The sequence below is a fragment of the Rhinoderma darwinii genome, unplaced genomic scaffold (genome assembly GCF_050947455.1).
Source record: "Rhinoderma darwinii isolate aRhiDar2 unplaced genomic scaffold, aRhiDar2.hap1 Scaffold_928, whole genome shotgun sequence".
NCBI classification, from domain to species: domain Eukaryota; kingdom Metazoa; phylum Chordata; class Amphibia; order Anura; family Rhinodermatidae; genus Rhinoderma; species Rhinoderma darwinii.
Genome location: NW_027464501.1, coordinates 47,857 through 60,605, shown reverse-complemented (window position 1 = coordinate 60,605; position 12,749 = coordinate 47,857). Strand labels below are relative to the sequence as shown.

General features: G+C 51.0%; 1 pseudogene; it reads right to left on the bottom strand.

The window, feature by feature from the left end:
* LOC142732888 (solute carrier family 22 member 7-like) overlaps window positions 1-12,749 on the bottom strand; it is a 76,458-nt pseudogene that overhangs the window by 32,095 nt on the left and 31,614 nt on the right.

Sequence of the window (12,749 nt, the reverse complement as noted above, 5' to 3'; positions counted from 1 at the left end):
CACCTCTCACGTTCTCCTCTCTGACTCCTCCACCTCTCACGTTCTCCTCTCTGACTCCTCCACCTCTCACCTTCTCCTCTCTGACTCCCCACCTCTCACGTTCTCTCTGACTCCGCCACCTCTCACGTTCTCTCTGACGCCTCCACCGCTCACGTTCTCCTCTCTGACTCCTCCACCTCTCACGTTGTCCTCTCTGACTCCGCCACCTCTCACGTTCTCCTCTCTGACTCCGCCTCCTCTCACGTTCTCCTCTCTGACTCCGCCGCCTCTCACGTTCTCCTCTCTGACGCCTCCACCTCTCACGTTCTCCTCTCTGACTCCGCCACCTCTCACGTTCTCCTCTCTGACTCCGCCACCTCTCACGTTCTCCTCTCTGACGCCTCCACCTCTCATGTTCTCCTCTCTGACTCCTCCACCTCTCACGTTCTCCTCTCTGATTCCTCCACCTCTCACTTTCTGCTCTCTGACTCCTCCACCTCTCACGTTCTCCTCTCTGACTCCGCCAACTCTCACGTTCTCCTCTCTGACTCCGCCACCTCTCACGTTCTCCTCTCTGACTCCTCCACCAATTACGTTCTCCCCTCTGACTCCGCCACCTCTCACGTTCTCCTCTCTGACTCCGCCACCTCTCACGTTCTCCTCTCTGACTCCGCCACCTCTCACGTTCTCCTCTCTGACGCCTCCACCTCTCATGTTCTCCTCTCTGACTCCTCCACCTCTCACGTTCTCCTCTCTGATTCCTCCACCTCTCACGTTCTGCTCTCTGACTCCTCCACCTCTCACGTTCTCCTCTCTGACTCCTCCACCTCTCACGTTCTCCTCTCTGACTCCTCCACCAATTACGTTCTCCCCTCTGACTCCGCCACCTCTCACGTTCTCCTCTCTGACTCCGCCACCTCTCACGTTCTCCTCTCTGACTCCGCCACCTCTCACGTTCTCCTCTCTGACTTCTCCACCTCTCACGTTCTCCTCTCTGACTTCTCCACCTCTCACGTTCTCCTCTCTGACTCTTCCACCTGTCACGTTCTCCTCTCTGACTCCTCCACCTCTCATGTTCTCCTCACTGACTCCTCCACCTGTCACGTTCTCCTCTCTGACTCTTCCACCTGTCACGTTCTCCTCTCTGACTCCTCCGCCTCTCACGTTCTCCTCTCTGACTCCGCCGCCTCTCATGTTCTCCTCTCTGACGCCTCCACCTCTCACGTTCTCCTCTCTGACTCCGCCACCTCTCACGTTCTCCTCTCTGACTCCGCCACCTCTCACGTTCTCCTCTCTGACGCCTCCACCTCTCATGTTTTCCTCTCTGACTCCTCCACCTCTCACGTTCTCCTCAATGACTCCTCCACCTCTCACGTTCTCCTCTCTGATTCCTCCACCTCTCACGTTCTGCTCTCTGACTCCTCCACCTCTCACGTTCTCCACCTCTCACGTTCTCCTCTCTGACTCCACCACCTCTCACGTTCTCCTCTCTGACTCCGCCAACTCTCACGTTCTCCTCTGTGACTCCGCCACCTCTCACGTTCTCCTCTCTGACTTCTCCACCAATCACGTTCTCCCCTCTGACTCCGCCACCTCTCACGTTCTCCTCTCTGACTCCGCCACCTCTCACGTTCTCCTCTCTGACTTCTCCACCTCTCACGTTTTCCTCTCTGACTTCTCCACCTCTCACGTTCTCCTCTCTGACTCCTCCACCTCTCACGTTCTCCTCTCTGACTCTTCCACCTGTCACGTTCTCCTCTCTGACTCCTCCACCTCTCACGTTCTCCTCTCTGACTCCTCCACCTCTCACGCTCTCCTCTCTGACTCCTCCACCTCTCACGTTCTCCTCTCTGACTCCTCCACCTCTCACGTTCTCCTCTCTGACTCTTCCACCTGTCACGTTCTCCTCTCTGACTCCTCCACCTCTCACGTTCTCCTCTCTGACTCCTCCACCTGTCACGTTCTCCTCACTGACTCCTCCACCTGTCACGTTCTCCTCTCTGACTCTTCCACCTGTCACGTTCTCCTCTCTGACTCCTCCACCTCTCACGTTCTCCTCTCTGACTCCTCCACCTCTCACGTTCTCCTCTCTGACTCCTCCACCTCTCACGTTCTCCTCTCTGACTCCTCCACCTCTCACGTTCTCCTCTCTGACTCCTCCACCTCTCACGTTCTCCTCTCTGACTCCTCCACCTCTCACGTTCTCTCAGACTCCTCCACCTCTCACGTTCTCTCGGACTCCTCCACCTCTCACATTCTCTCGGACTCCTCCACCTCTCACGTTCTCCGCTCTGACTCCTCCACCTCTCACGTTGTCCTCTCTGACTCCGCCACCTCTCACGTTCTCCTCTCTGACTCCGCCGCCTCTCACGTTCTCCTCTCTGACTCCTCCACCTGTCACGTTCTCCTCACTGACTCCTCCACCTGTCACGTTCTCCTCTCTGACTCTTCCACCTGTCATGTTCTCCTCTCTGACTCCTCCACCTCTCACGTTCTCCTCTCTGACTCCTCCACCTCTCACGTTCTCCTCTCTGACTCCTCCACCTCTCACGTTCTCTCAGACTCCTCCACCTCTCACGTTCTCTCGGACTCCTCCACCTCTCACGTTCTCCGCTCTGACTCCTCCACCTCTCACGTTCTTCTGCCTTGTTTGCCTATCTCTTGCTATGTCACTGATGACTACTGTGAATCTTGTAGAGATTTCTTTGGAAAAAACGGGACCCCGTACGGCGCTGCTACTCAAGAAGGATCCAGTAGTAATAGTAAATGATGCTTTATTGTTGAAGGCTACGCGTTTCAATGCCGCACCGGCATCTTCCTCAGGCCACACTGTGAATCTTGTCTCTAGCAGATGTTTTACCCTCCCCAGTTGCTGACTCATGATCCAGGGCATAAGATTGTGAAGCGCGTACTGTACCTGATCACTGTTGGGTACAGCTCAGCCGTGTACAGAATGATGACCGTAAATGTTGCCTCAGCGAAGCCTTTTCCAATAATGGCAATAGTGGTTCGAAGTGGCCCCAGCGCTGTAGAACAAGCAGAAAGTAAATAATGGGTCCAAGTAGACGAGAAACCCAGTCTGACAGATGCTGTGAAGCAACGGCCTGCAGATCTCCCTGAGACCATCCGTGCACCAGCCGGATATATATGGGAAAATACAGCTCTTCAGTGAGCCCCATGCGGCAGCGCACGGAATGCCTATGGGTTGTTATACAGTCCTACATACCTCAAGCGTTCATTATACATCCCTACATACCTTATATACTCTGTATGTGATTCTGATGTATTACAATAAACTTTATTTGTGAAATAAAAAATACATACGTCACGGGCCAGTTATACATTCCTTCACATCTTACGGGTCCATGATATATTCCTATATACCTCAGTAGTCCATTATGCATCCCTATATGCCTCACGGGTCTAGAATCCATTCTTACAACCTCCCGGGTCCACTATACATTCCCACGCACCTCCCGGGTCCACTATACATTCCCACCCACCTCCCGGGTCCACTATACATTCCCACCCACCTCCCGGGTCCACTATACAGTCCCACACACCTCCCGGGATTATTATACATTCCCACACACCTCCCGGGATTATTATACATTCCCACACATCTCACAGGTCAAACTATACATTCCCACGCACCTCCCGGGTCCACTATACATTCCCACCCACCTCCCGGGTCCACTATACATTCCCACCCACCTCCCGGGTCCACTATACAGTCCCACACACCTCCCGGGTCCCCTATACATTCCCACCCACATCCCGGGTCCACTATACATTCCCACCCACATCCCGGGTCCACTATACATTCCCACACACCTCCCGGGATTATTATACATTCCCACACACCTGACGGGTTCACTATACATTCCCACACACATCCCGGGTCCACTATACAGTCCCACCCACATCCCGGGTCCACTATACATTCCCCAACAGCTCCCGGGTCCACTATACATTCCCCAACACCTCCCGGGTCCACTATACATTCCCACACACCTCCCGGGTTTATTATACATTCCCACACACCTCCTGGGATTATTATACATTCCCATACACCTCCCGGCTCCCCTATACATTCCCACACACATCCCGGGTCCACTATACATTCCCTAACACCTCCCGGGTCCACTATACATTCCCTAACACCTCCCAGGTCCACTATACATTCCCTAACACCTCCCGGGACCACTATACATTCCCACACACCTCCCGGGATTATTATACATTCCCACACACATCCCGGGTCCACTATACATTCCCTAACACCTCCCAGGTCCACTATACATTCCCACACACCTCCCGGGCTTATTATACTTTCCCACGCACCTCCCGGGTCCACTATACATTCCCTAACACCTCCCGGGTCCACTATACATTCCCACACACCTCCCGGGATTATTATACATTCCCACACGCATCCCGGGTCCACTATACATTCCCTAACACCTCCCGGGTCCACTATACATTCCCTAACACCTCCTGGGTCCACTATACATTCCCACACACCTCCCGGGATTATTATACATTCCCACACACCTCACAGGTCCACTATACATTCCCACACACCTCCCGGGATTATTATACATTCCCACACACCTGACGGGTCCACTATACATTCCCACACGCATCCCGGGTCCACTATACAGTCCCACACACCTCCCGGGTCCCCTATACATTCCCACACACATCCCGGGTCCACTATACATTCCCTAACACCTCCCGAGTCCACTATACATTCCCACCCACCTCCCGGCTCCACTATGCATTCCCACACACCTCCCGGGTCCACTATACAGTCCCACACACCTCCCGGGTCCCCTATGCATTCCCACCCACCTCCCGGCTCCACTATACAGTCCCACGCACCTCCCGGGTCTACTATACATTCCTACGCACCTCCCGGGTCCACTATACATTCCCACACACCTCCCGGGTCCACTATACATTCCCACACACCTCCCGGGATTATTATACATTCCCACACACCTCACGGGTCCACTATACATTCCCACACACCTGACGGGTTCACTATACATTCCCACACACATCCCGGGTCCACTATACAGTCCCACCCACATCCCGGGTCCACTATACAGTCCCACACACCTCCCGGGTCCCCTATACATTCCCACCCACATCCCGGGTCCACTATACATTCCCTAACACCTCCCGGGTCCACTATACATTCCCCAACACCTCCCGGTCCACTATACATTCCCCAACACCTCCCGGGTCCACTATACATTCCCACACACCTCCCGGGTTTATTATACATTCCCACACACCTCCTGGGATTATTATACATTCCCATACACCTCCCGGCTCCCCTATACATTCCCACACACATCCCGGGTCCACTATACATTCCCTAACACCTCCCAGGTCCACTATACATTCCCTAACACCTCCCGGGTCCACTATACATTCCCTAACACCTCCCGGGTCCACTATACATTCCCACACACCTCCCGGGATTATTATACATTCCCACACGCATCCCGGGTCCACTATACATTCCCTAACACCTCCCGGGTCCACTATACATTCCCTAACACCTCCTGGGTCCACTATACATTCCCACACACCTCCCGGGATTATTATACATTCCCACACACCTCACAGGTCCACTATACATTCCCACACACCTCCCGGGATTATTATACATTCCCACACACCTGACGGGTCCACTATACATTCCCACACGCATCCCGGGTCCACTATACAGTCCCACACACCTCCCGGGTCCCCTATACATTCCCACACACATCCCGGGTCCACTATACATTCCCTAACACCTCCCGAGTCCACTATACATTCCCACCCACCTCCCGGCTCCACTATGCATTCCCACACACCTCCCGGGTCCACTATACAGTCCCACACACCTCCCGGGTCCCCTATGCATTCCCACCCACCTCCCGGCTCCACTATACAGTCCCACGCACCTCCCGGGTCTACTATACATTCCTACGCACCTCCCGGGTCCACTATACATTCCCACACACCTCCCGGGTCCACTATACATTCCCACACACCTCCCGGGATTATTATACATTCCCACACACCTCACGGGTCCACTATACATTCCCACACACCTGACGGGTTCACTATACATTCCCACACACATCCCGGGTCCACTATACAGTCCCACCCACATCCCGGGTCCACTATACAGTCCCACACACCTCCCGGGTCCCCTATACATTCCCACCCACATCCCGGGTCCACTATACATTCCCTAACACCTCCCGGGTCCACTATACATTCCCCAACACCTCCCGGTCCACTATACATTCCCCAACACCTCCCGGGTCCACTATACATTCCCACACACCTCCCGGGTTTATTATACATTCCCACACACCTCCTGGGATTATTATACATTCCCATACACCTCCCGGCTCCCCTATACATTCCCACACACATCCCGGGTCCACTATACATTCCCTAACACCTCCCAGGTCCACTATACATTCCCTAACACCTCCCGGGACCACTATACATTCCCACACACCTCCCGGGATTATTATACATTCCCACACACATCCCGGGTCCACTATACATTCCCTAACACCTCCCAGGTCCACTATACATTCCCACACACCTCCCGGGCTTATTATACTTTCCCACGCACCTCCCGGGTCCACTATACATTCCCACACACCTCCCGGGATTATTATACATTCCCACACGCATCCCGGGTCCACTATACATTCCCTAACACCTCCCGGGTCCACTATACATTCCCTAACACCTCCTGGGTCCACTATACATTCCCACACACCTCCCGGGATTATTATACATTCCCACACACCTCACGGGTCCACTATACATTCCCTTATGCCCACAGGTTAGTAATACAGTCCTATTTGTCCTCAAGGTTTTATTATACAGAATCGGGTGCTCATACTTTTGCCTGTGGTGTGTTTACCGCGGCATCTACTGACTCCTCATGGGATTCTCACCGGCAGGGATGACCAAATTGGCTCCTATACATGCTCCAGTCATGAGCAGGGTGAAGACTTGTGTACTGCGACGACCCAGATAATTCAGCAGAAAGTAGGTGCCCAACTTGGCTGGCACCTCGACCAGGGCGTACAGGAAGTGGGTGAGGAAAAGGTTGAGTCCAAAGCCAGAGATATTCAGGCTGATCCCATAATAGGAGAAACCGACTCCGAACCTGCGACAGAAACGTTTCCCCGCGGGGAGTTGTGCGATCAGAGATGGAGACAACCTGGTATTATAACACTGGAGTCATGGCGGCCGCCAGCCAATAACGCCCTGAACTCCAGCACGTTCACTGTAATGGCCGCCCATATGGGAATGATCCGTAGAAGCCTGGTTACAGGATCGGCTGGCATTATTAACCCTCGCCATGCTCTATCCATTGTGGATTTTTCTCAAATGATTACGTTTTTAAATGTAGTAAAACAAAATAATGGCAGCACCAAGCAAGATAAGCGTCAGCACCAAGCAGGATAAGCGGCAGCACCCAGCATGATAAGCGACAGCACCAAGCAGGATAAGCGGCAGCACCAAGCAGGATAAGTGGCAGCACCAAGCAGGATAAGCGGCAGAACCAAGCAGGATAAGCAACAGCATAAAGCTAGATAAGCGGCAGCACAAAGCAGAATAAGCGATAACACAAAGCAGAATAAGCGGCAGCACAAAGCAGAATAAGCGGCAGCACAAAGCTGGATAAGCGGCAGCACCAAGCAGGATAAGCGGCAGCACCAAGCAGGATAAGCAACAGCACAAAGCTGGATAAGCGGCAGCACAAAGCATAGGGATAAGACGCAGCACAAAGCTGGATAAGCGGCAGCACAAAGCTGGATAAGCGACAGCACAAAGCAGGATAAGCGGCAGACCAAAGCAGGATAAGCGGCAGCACAAAACAAGGTAAGCGGCAACACAAAGCAGGATAAGCAACAGCACAAAGCAGGATAAGCGGCAGCACAAAGCTGGATAAGCGGCAGCACAAAGCAGAATAAGCGGCAGCACAAAGCTGGATAAGCGGCAGCACAAAGCTGGATAAACGGCAGTACAAAGCTGGATAAGCGGCAGCACAAAGATGGGTAAGCGGCAGCACAAAACTGGATAAGTGGCAGTAAAGAGCAAGAAAAGCAGCAGAGGGACAGAGCGCTCCTCACCACACCAGCCCCGCACACAGTGAGATCCTGCGCAGACACCGAGTCCGGAACAGGTCCATGTAGGAGTATTCAGTAGAGGATGATCCTAATGACTCGGCCAGTCCCTGAATTTTCTGTAAGACGGAATAAATATAAGTGAGATGTGGCACATACACAAGAGTGCCCCCTCAGTCTATGCTGTAGTACTGCAGTCATAATGACCACGATTTGTGTCAACATACAGCATCCATCTCATGTGAAAGGGAGAGAAGAGGCTTCTGTTTATCTCTTCCCACAAACTATATGGAAACTTTACAAACTTTTTCCTGTTAGGAGCCCAGGCAGAGTTATCAGAGCCTCACAGCCTAGGCAGAGTTATCAGAGCCTCACAGCCTAGGCAGAGTTATCAGAGCCTCACAGCCTAGGCAGAGTTATCAGAGCCTCACAGCCTAGGCAGAGTTATCAGAGCCTCACAGCCTAGGCAGAGTTATCAGAGCCTCACAGCCTAGGCAGAGTTATCAGAGCCTCACAGCCTATGCAGAGTTATCAGAGCCTCACAGCCTATGCAGAGTTATCAGAGCCTCACAGCCTAGGCAGAGTTATCAGAGCCTCACAGCCTAGGCAGAGTTATCAGAGCCTCACAGCCTATGCAGAGTTATCAGAGCCTCACAGCCTATGCAGAGTTATCAGAGCCTCACAGCCTAGGCAGAGTTATCAGAGCCTCACAGAGTAATGCCGATATACAATGATTATGTTGCCCTCCAGGGTCATGGGTCTAATTTCCATACAGAGAAGCTTCAATTATTAAAGTGCGGGTGTCTTTAATAAAGTGGCCGTTCAGTGTGTAGGGGCCATAGAAGCGCTTCCATCTATAGCGTCTATAGGAAATTTCACATGCTACAGATAGTGCCCAGATATTGCCATACAGTGCCCAGATAGTGCCATACAGTGCCCAGATAAACCGTCCGCTGACTCCAGCCGCGTGTTACTCCGTCTGCCTCCTCTTCTTGAGATCCTACAGGCAGCAGCGGAGTAAACAAAGGTAGTAACCCATGAGCAGCATCTGACAACACAGGGCTTGTTTGTAGTCTGTAACCATGGCGACAGATGGGTCTGCATAAGAGCTGTAGGCTCAAAACAGGAGGAGATTTTTATATCTATAAGGCAAGATAGCTGTATCAATCCCTATGGTGCTCCCTGTATCACTCACATGTAGATTATTATAGGGGTGCGTGGAGTGGGGCACATTCAGGCAGTTCCCATGGGCCAGACCTATGCAGATGAGGGGGCCCTTTATAAACCTGCAGAATTTTCCCTTCCACTGAAAACTCCAGTGCGCCCAAGTGATGAACTTCAGTGGCTGTTCTAGTGAGAAGTTTGGATTAATAATCCAGTCTATTCCTGGCACATATGCGATAATCCAACTATCTGCAGGCTATCTCACCTCTTTGTTTTTACTGAAAGAATCCAGTTTCTGTCCATTCATGGCAGCACATCGCACCAGCTCCTTCTCCCCTTTTTCGGCCCAGCCCTTAGTCAGCAACCACCGAGGTGATTCAGAAAGCCACCTGAGAACGAAAGAGGAGGAAAGGATGGGAGAAGAGGAAGGAGGAGGAAAGAGGAAGAGAAAGGAAGATGTAAGAGTAGGAAAGAGGAGAGAAGAGGAGGAGAAAGGAAGATGCAAGATTAGGAAAGAGGAGAGAAGAGGAAGAGGGAGGAGGAGAGGAGGAGAAAGGAGGATGTAAGAGTAGGAAAGAGAAGAGAAGAGGAAGAGGGAGGAGAAAGAAGGATGTAAGAGTAGGAAAGAGGAGAGAAGAGGAAGAGAGGAGGAGAAAGGACGATGTAAGCGTGGGAAAGAGGAGGAAAATGGAGGAGAGACGAGGAAAAATAAGAGGATAGAGGAGGACAGAGAAAAAGGAGGAGGAAAGAAGAGATGAGTGGAGGGAAGAGGAGGAGAAATGAAGATGTAAGAATAGGGAAGTGGTGGAAAACGGAGGAGAGATGAGGAATGAGAAGGGGATTGAGGAGGACAGAGAAAGAGAAGAGTGGAGGAAAGAGGTAAGTCAAAAGGAGAGAGGAGGATGTAAGAGTGGAGAAGAGGAGAGAAGAGGAGGAAAACAGGACAGATAAGGAAAGAGAAGAGGACATAGAAAGAGAAGTCGAGAGGAGGAAAGAGGAGGAGGATGACAGAGAAAGAATGAGAAAGTAGATAAGAGGAGGAAAAAGAGAAGAGACGATGAAGGAAAAGTTGAAAAGAGGAGGTGAGAGGAGAAAAAGGTGGAATGAGGAGCAGAGACGATGATGTAAAAGTCAGAAGGAGAGGAGAGTAGTAAAAGTGACAGTAGGCGAGAGGAGGAAAGAGAAGAGTAGAGGAAAAGAGGAGAAGGAGGAAGATGTAAAATAGGAAAGAGAAAAGAAAGGAGGAAAGAGAATGAGAGCGGAGAAAAAAGGGGAGAAGAGAGAAGAATAGAGGGGGAAAGAGAAGCCCAGAATTAGCAGAGCCGGGTTATGTGATTTCTGGGGCTGCTGGTTAGCGCCTAGGAAGTGTCTTACCAGATGCAGACTATACCCAGGGCATATGGTGCTGTGATGGACACCACCAGCCAGCGCCAGTCTCTCAGTAGATAAGCAATCAGTGCCAGGAGAGCGCTTCCTAGACTCCAGCAGAGGCTCGGTATGACCCCAGCCGCTGTGCGGTGCTGCATGTCCACCCACTCCAAACCTTGGGGCGAGAGGGAGTCAATGTATCTTTGTGGTTACATTTGTTATCCCCTGATGTCTCGAAATCTTTCTCCACACCCTGATGTCCTCCAAACCTTCTATACAGCCGAGATCTCCACAATATTTCACTTACCCTGATGTCCTCCAAACCTTCTATACAGCCGAGATCTCCACAATATCTCCCTTACCCTGATGTCCTCCAAACCTTCTATACAGCCGAGATCTCCACAATATCTCCCTTACCCTGATGTCCTCCAAACCTTCTATACAGCCGAGATCTCCACAATATCTCCCTTACCCTGATGTCCTCCAAACCTTCTATACAGCCGAGATCTCCACAATATCTCCCTTACCCTGATGTCCTCCAAACCTTCTATACAGCCGAGATCTCCACAATATCTCCCTTACCCTGAGGTCCTCCAAACCTTCTATACAGCCGAGATCTCCACAATATCTCCCTTACCCTGATGTCCTCCAAACCTTCTATACAGCCGAGATCTCCACAATATCTCCCTTACCCTGATGTCCTCCAAACCTTCTATACAGCCGAGATCTCCACAATATCTCCCTTACCCTGATGTCCTCCAAACCTTCTATACAGCCGAGATCTCCACAATATCTCCCTTACCCTGAGGTCCTCCAAACCTTCTATACAGCCGAGATCTCCACAATATCTCCCTTACCCTGATGTCCTCCAAACCTTCTATACAGCCGAGATCTCCACAATATCTCCCTTACCCTGATGTCCTCCAAACCTTCTATACAGCCGAGATCTCCACAATATCTCCCTTACCCTGATGTCCTCCAAACCTTCTATACAGCCGAGATCTCCACAATATCTCCCTTACCCTGAGGTCCTCCAAACCTTCTATACAGCCGAGATCTCCACAATATCTCCCTTACCCTGATGTCCTCCAAACCTTCTATACAGCCGAGATCTCCACAATATCTCCCTTACCCTGATGTCCTCCAAACCTTCTATACAACCGAGATCTCCACAATATCTCCCTTACCCTGAGGTCCCTGAGACTTTTTCCTTCATCCTTTCTTCTTTCTATGCCCCTGACCCTTGATGTGCCTGACATTTTGCTCCACAATGAACACTTGTATCTGATCTTCTCACGTCTTGCTCCTCACCCATTGTTGCACCCAGGCATTATCCAAGATTTTCGTTTTTTTAAACACCTGTTGATGTACCTCAGTTTTTGCTTGTAAGTCATGTTTGTCCCCAATCTCCTTTTATTTCTTCACCCCCCCCCCCCCCCATCTATCCTCAGTCTTGTTCTACACCCTTAATGGTCCTCTGTTCCAGTTATAGACTTTTGGTGTCTTCTTTATGACATGACATTGTCTATTCCTTACTGCACCAATGTCTTCTAGCTCTCTGGCAAATGTTGCTCCACATTTTTGATGTCCCCAAAGTCTTGTTTTGTACCCCTGACTTCACCAAGCCTTGTTTCTTACTGATGATGTCACCCCCATATCTTAGTCACTAGCAGCAGATCTTCCCCATTACTGGTGTCCCCATCTCTCCCCATGTCTTGTCTTATTCCCTAATGTCTCCCATGTCTTGTTCCGCACTGAATACTGAGAACTCTTCTTGTTTTTTATCCTTAAAGCGGCTCTGTCACCGGATTTTGCAGCCCCTATCTGCTATTGCATGTGATCGGCGCTGCAATGTAGATTACAGTAACGTTTTTATTTTAAAAAAACAAGCATTTTTGGCCAAGTTATGACCATTTTTGTAGTTATGCAAATGAGGCTTGCAAAAGTCCAAGTGGGTGTGTTTAAAAGTAAAAGTCCAACTGGGCGTGTATTGTGTGTGTACATCGGGGTGTGTATTATGTGCGTACATCGGGGCGTGTATTATGTGTGTACATCGGGGTGTTTTTAATACTTTTA